Here is a 7,334-nt window from a genome sequence, read left to right as displayed (position 1 = left end):
ACTCTCTGGACTCACAGCACTGCATCCCCAATGGTGCCACTGCACACTATGGACTCACTAAACTGCATCCCCACTGGTGCCAGTGCACTCTCTGGAGTCACTGCACTGCATCCCCACTGGTGCCAGTGAACTCTCTGGACTCACTGCACTCCATCCCCACTGGTGCCAGTGCACTCTCTGGACTCACTGCACTGCATCCCCACTGGTGCCAGTGCACTCTCTAGAATCACTGCACTGCATCCCCTGTGGTGCCAGTGCACTCTCTGGACTTACTGCACTGCATCCCCAGTGGTGCCAGTGCACTCTCTGGACTCACTGCAGTGCATCCCCTGTGGTGCCAGTGCACTCTCTGGACTCACTGCACTGCATCCCCACTGGTGCCAGTGCACTCTCTGGACTCACTGCACTGCATCCCAAGTGGTGCCAGTGCACTCTCTGGACTCACTGCACTGCATCCCCAGTGGTGCCAGTGCACTCTCTGGACTCACTGCAGTGCATTCCCACTGGTGCCAATGCACTCTCTGGACTCACTGCACTGCATCACCAGTGGTGCCAGTGCACTCTCTGGCATCACTGCAGTGCATCCCCTGTGCTGCCATTGCACTCTCTGTACTCACTGCACTGCATCCCCAGTGGTGCCAGTGCACTCTCTGGACTCACTGCACTGCATCCCCAGTGGAGCCAGAGCACTCTCTGGACTCACTGCATTGCATCCCCAGTGGTGCCAGTGCACTCTCTGGACTCACTGCACTGCATCCCCACTGGTGCCACTGCACTCTCTGGACTCACTAAACTGCATCCCCACTGGTGCCAGTGCAGTCTCTGCAGTCACTGCAGTGCATCCCCAGTGGTGCCAGTGCACTCTTTGGACTCACTGCACTGCATCCCCACTTGTGCCAGTGCACTCTCTGGACTCACTGCACTGCATCCCCAGTAGTGCCAGTGCACTTTCTGGAGTCACTGCACTGCATCCCTAGTGGTGCCAGTGCACTCTCTGGACTCACTGCACTGCATCCCCAGTGGTGCCAGTGCACTCTCTGGACTCACTGCACTGCATCACCAGTGGTGCCAGTGCACTCTCTGGACTCACTGCACTGCATCCCCACTGCTGCCAGTGCACTCTCTGGAGTCACTGCACTGCATCCCCACTGGTGCCAGTGAACTCTCTGGACTCACTGCACTCCATCCCCACTGGTGCCAGTGCACTCTCTGGACTCACTGCACTGCATCCCCACTGGTGCCAGTGCACTCTCTGGAATCACTGCACTGCATCCCCTGTGGTGCCAGTGCACTCTCTGGACTTACTGCACTGCATCCCCAGTGGTGCCAGTGCACTCTCTGGACTCACTGCAGTGCATCCCCTGTGGTGCCAGTGCACTCTCTGGACTCACTGCACTGCATCCCCAGTGGTGCCAGTGCACTCTCTGGACTCACTGCACTGCATCCCCAGTGGTGCCAGTGCACTCTCTGGACTCACTGCACTGCATCCCCACTGGTGCCAGTGCACTCTCTGGACTCACTGCAGTGCATTCCCACTGGTGCCAATGCACTCTCTGGACTCACTGCACTGCATCACCAGTGGTGCCAGTGCACTCTCTGGCATCACTGCAGTGCATCCCCTGTGCTGCCATTGCACTCTCTGTACTCACTGCACTGCATCCCCAGTGGTGCCAGTGCACTCTCTGTACTCACTGCACTGCATCCCCAGTGGAGCCAGAGCACTCTCTGGACTCACTGCATTGCATCCCCAGTGGTGCCAGTGCACTCTCTGGACTCACTGCACTGCATCCCCAGTGGTGCCAGTGCACTCTCTGGACTCACTGCACTGCATCCCCAGTGGTGCCAGTGCACTCTCTGGACTAACTGCACTGCATCCCCTGTGGTGCCAGGGCACTCTCCGGACTCACTGCAGTGCATCCGCAGTCGTGCCAGTGCACTCTTTCGAGTCACTGCACTGCATCCCCATTAGTGCCAGGTCATTCTCTGGACTCACTGCAGTGCATCCCCAGTGTTGACAGTGCACTCTCTGGACTCACTGCACTGCATCCCCAGTGGTGCCAGTGCACTCTCTGGACACACTGCAGTGTATCCCCAGTGGTGCAAGGGCACTCTCTGGACTAACTGCACTAAAACCCCAGTGGTGCCAGTGCACTCTCTGGACTCACAGCACTGCATCCCCAATGGTGCCACTGCGCTCTCTGCACTCACTGCACTGCATCCCCAGTGGTGCCAGTGCACTCTCTGCACTCACTGAACTGCATCCCCAGTGATGCCAGTGCACTCTCTGGACTCACTGCACTGCATCCCCAGTGGTGCCAGTGCACTCTCTGGAGACACTGCAGTGCATCCCCAGTGGTGCCAGTGCACTCTCTGGAGTCACTGCTTTGCATCCCCACTGGTGCCATTGCACTCTCTGAACTGACTGCACTGCATCCCCACTTGTGCCAGTGCACTCTCTGCACTCACTGCACTGCATATCCACTGGTGCCAGTGCACTCTCTGGACTCACTGCACTGCAACCCCACTGGTGCCAGTGCACTCTCTGGACTCACTACACTGCATCCCCACTGGTGCCAGTGCACTCTCTGGACTCACTGCACTGCACCCCACTGGTGCCAGTCGACTCTCTGGACTCACTGCACTGCATCCCCACTGGTGCCAGTGCACTCTCTGGAGTCACTGCACTGCATCCCCAGTGGCGCCAGTACACTCTCTGGAGACACTGCACATCATCCCCACTGGTGCCAGTGCACTCTCTGGACTCACTGCACTGCATTCCCACTGGTGCCAGTGCACTCTCTGGAGTCACTGCACTGCATCCCCACTGGTGCCAGTGAACTGCCTGGACTCACTGCACTGCATCCCCACTGGTGCCAGTGCACTCTGTGGACTCACTGCACTGCATCCCCAGTAGTGCCAGTGCACTTTCTGCAGTCACTGCACTGCCTCCCTAGTGGTGCCAGTGCACTCTCTGGACTCACTGCACTGCATCCCCACTGGTGCCAGTGCACTCTCTAGCGTCACTACACTCCAACCCCACTGGTGCCAGTGCACTCTCTAGAGTCACTGCACTGATCCGAAGTGGTGCCAGTGCACTCTCTGGACTCACTGCACTGCATCCCCACTGGTACCAGTGCACTCTCTGGAGTCACTGCACTGCATCCCCACTGGTGCCAGTGCACTCTATGGAGTCACTGCACTGCATCCCCACTGGTGCCAGTGCACTCTCAGGACTCACTGCACTGCATCCCCAGTGGTGCCAGTGCAGTCTCTGGACTCACTGCACTGCATCCCCACTGGTGCCAGTGCACTCTCTGGACTCACTGCACTACATCCCCACTGGTGCCAATGCACTCTCTGGACTCACTGCAGTGCATCCCCACTGGTGCCAGTGCACTCTCTGGACTCACTGCACTGCATCCCCACTGGTGCCAGTGCACTCTCTGGACTCACTGCACTGCATCCCCACTGGTGCCAGTGCACTCTCTGGACTCACTGCACTGCAACCCCACTGGTGCCAGTGCACTCTCTGGACTCACTACACTGCATCCCCACTGGTGCCAGTGCACTCTCAGGACTCACTGCACTGCATCCCCAGTGGTGCCAGTGCACTCTCTGGACTCACTGCACTGCATCCCCACTGGTGCCAGTGCACTCTCTGGAGTCACTGCACTGCAACCCCACTGGTGCCAGTGCACTCTCTGGACTCACTACACTGCATCCCCACTGGTGCCAGTGCAGTCTCTGGAGTCACTGCAGTGCATCCCCAGTGGTGCCAGTGCACTCTCTGGACTCACTGCACTGCATCCCCAGTGGTGCCAGTGCACTCTCTGGACTCACTGCACTGCATCCCCAGTAGTGCCAGTGCACTTTCTGGAGTCACTGCACTGCATCCCTAGTGGTGCCAGTGCACTCTCTGGACTCACTGCACTGCAACACCACTGGTGCCAGTGCACTCTCTGGACTCACTACACTGCATCCCCACTGGTGCCAGTGCACTCTCTGGACTCACTGCACTGCACCCCACTGGTGCCAGTCGACTCTCTGGACTCGCTGCACTGCATCCCCACTGGTGCCAGTGCACTCTCTGGAGTCACTGCACTGCATCCCCAGTGGCGCCAGTACACTCTCTGGAGACACTGCACTGCATCCCCACTGGTGCCAGTGCACTCTCTGGACTCACTGCACTGCATTCCCACTGGTGCCAGTGCACTCTCTGGAGTCACTGCACTGCATCCCCACTGGTGCCAGTGAACTGCCTGGACTCACTGCACTGCATCCCCACTGGTGCCAGTGCACTCTGTGGACTCACTGCACTGCATCCCCAGTAGTGCCAGTGCACTCTCTGGACTCACTGCACTGCATCCCTACTGGTACCAGTGCACTCTCTGGAGTCACTGCACTGCATCCCCACTGGTGCCAGTGCACTCTCTGGAGTCACTGCACTGCATCCCCACTGGTGCCACTGCACTCTCAGGACTCACTGCACTGCATCCCCAGTGGTGCCAGTGCAGTCTCTGGAGTCACTGCACTGCATCCCCACTGGTGCCAGTGCACTCTCTGGACTCACTGCACTACATCCCCACTGGTGCCAATGCACTCTCTGGACTCACTGCAGTGCATCCCCAGTGGTGCCAGTGCACTCTCTGGACAGACTGCACTGCATCCCCATTGGTGCCAGTGCACTCTCTGGACTCACTGCACTGCATCCCCACTGGTGCCAGTGCACTCTCTGGACTCACTGCACTGCAACCCCACTGGTGCTAGTGCACTCTCTGGACTCACTACACTGCATCCCCACTGCTGCCAGTGCACTCTCAGGACTCACTGCACTGCATCCCCAGTGGTGCCAGTGCACTCTCTGGACTCACTGCAGTGCATCCTCACTGGTGCCAGTGCACTCTCTGGACTCACTGCACTGCAACCCCACTGGTGCCAGTGCACTCTCTGGACTCACTACACTGCATCCCCACTGGTGCCAGTGCAGTCTCTGGAGTCACTGCAGTGCATCCCCAGTGGGTGCCAGTGCACTCTCTAGAGTCACTACACTCCAACACCACTGGTGCCAGTGCACTCTCTAGAGTCACTGCACTGATCCGAAGTGGTGCCAGTGCACTCTCTGGACTCACTGCACTGCATCCCCACTGGTACCAGTGCACTCTCTGGAGTCACTGCACTGCATCCCCACTGGTGCCAGTGCACTCTATGGAGTCACTGCACTGCATCCCCACCGGTGCCAGTGCACTCTCAGGACTCACTGCACTGCATCCCCAGTGGTGCCAGTGCAGTCTCTGGACTCACTGCACTGCATCCCCACTGGTGCCAGTGCACTCTCTGGACTCACTGCACTACATCCCCACTGGTGCCAATGCACTCTCTGGACTCACTGCAGTGCATCCCCACTGGTGCCAGTGCACTCTCTGGACTCACTGCACTGCATCCCCACTGGTGCCAGTGCACTCTCTGGACTCACTGCACTGCATCCCCACTGGTGCCAGTGCACTCTCTGGACTCACTGCACTGCAACCCCACTGGTGCCAGTGCACTCTCTGGACTCACTACACTGCATCCCCACTGGTGCCAGTGCACTCTCAGGACTCACTGCACTACATCCCCAGTGGTGCCAGTGCACTCTCTGGACTCACTGCAGTGCATCCCCACTGGTGCCAGTGCACTCTCTGGACTCACTGCACTGCAACCCCACTGGTGCCAGTGCACTCTCTGGACTCACTACACTGCATCCCCACTGGTGCCAGTGCAGTCTCTGGAGTCACTGCAGTGCATCCCCAGTGGTGCCAGTGCACTCTCTGGACTCACTGCACTGCATCCCCACTGGTGCCAGTGCACTCTCTGGACTCACTGCACTGCATCCCCAGTAGTGCCAGTGCACTTTCTGGAGTCACTGCACTGCATCCCTAGTGGTGCCAGTGCACTCTCTGGACTCACTGCACTGCGTCCCCAGTGGTGCCAGTGCACTCTCTGGAGTCACTGCACTGCATCCCCACTGGTGCCAGTGCACTCTCTGGACTCACTGCACTGCATCCCCACTGCTGCCAGTGCACTCTCTGGAGTCACTGCACTGCATCCCCACTGGTGCCAGTGAACTCTCTGGACTCACTGCACTCCATCCCCTGTGGTGCCAGTGCACTCTCTGGACTTACTGCACTGCATCCCCAGTGGTGCCAGTGCACTCTCTGGACTCACTGCAGTGCATCCCCTGTGGTGCCAGTGCACTCTCTGGACTCACTTCAGTGCATCCCCATTGGTGCCAGTGCACTCTCTGGACTCACTGCAGTGCATTCCCATTGGTACCAATGCACTCTCTGGACTCACTGCACTGCATCACCAGTGGTGCCAGTGCACTCTCTGGAATCACTGCAGTGCATCCCCTGTGCTGCCATTGCACTCTCTGTACTCACTGCACTGCATCCCCAGTGGTGCCAGTGCACTCTCTGGACTCACTGCACTGCATCCCCAGTGGAGCCAGAGCACTCTCTGGACTCACTGCATTGCATCCCCAGTGGTGCCAGTGCACTCTCTGGACTCACTGCACTGCATCCCCACTGGTGCCAGTGCACTCTCTGGACTCACTGCACTGCATCCCCACTGGTGCCAGTGCACTCTCTGGACTCACTGCACTGCATACCCAATGGTGCCAGTGCACTCTCTGGACTCACTGCACTGCAACCCCACTGGTGCCAGTGCACTCTCTGGACTCACTACACTGCATCCCCACTGGTGCCAGTCGACTCTCTGGACTCACTGCACTGCATGCCCACTGGTGCCAGTGCACTCTCTGGAGTCACTGCACTGCATCCCCAGTGGCGCCAGTACACTCTCTGGAGACACTGCACTGCATCCCCAGTGGTGCCAGTGCACTCTCTGGACTCACTGCACTGCATTCCCACTGGTGCCAGTGCACTCTCTGGAGTCACTGCACTGCATCCCCACTGGTGCCAGTGAACTGCCTGGACTCACTGCACTGCATCCCCACTGGTGCCAGTGCACTCTGTGGACTCACTGCACTGCATCCCCAGTAGTGCCAGTGCACTTTCTGCAGTCACTGCACTGCCTCCCTAGTGGTGCCAGTGCACTCTCTGGACTCACTGCACTGCATCCCCACTGGTGCCAGTGCACTCTCTAGAGTCACTACACTCCAACCCCACTGGTGCCAGTGCACTCTCTAGAGTCACTGCACTGATCCGAAGTGGTGCCAGTGCACTCTCTGGACTCACTGCACTGCATCCCCACTGGTACCAGTGCACTCTCTGGAGTCACTGCACTGCATCCCCACTGGTGCCAGTGCACTCTATGGACTCACTGCACTGCATCCC

The sequence above is a fragment of the Anser brachyrhynchus genome (genome assembly GCF_964034855.1).
Source record: "Anser brachyrhynchus genome assembly, contig: SCAFFOLD_50, whole genome shotgun sequence".
Taxonomy (NCBI): domain Eukaryota; kingdom Metazoa; phylum Chordata; class Aves; order Anseriformes; family Anatidae; genus Anser; species Anser brachyrhynchus.
Note: the sequence above shows the minus strand (reverse complement) of the source record.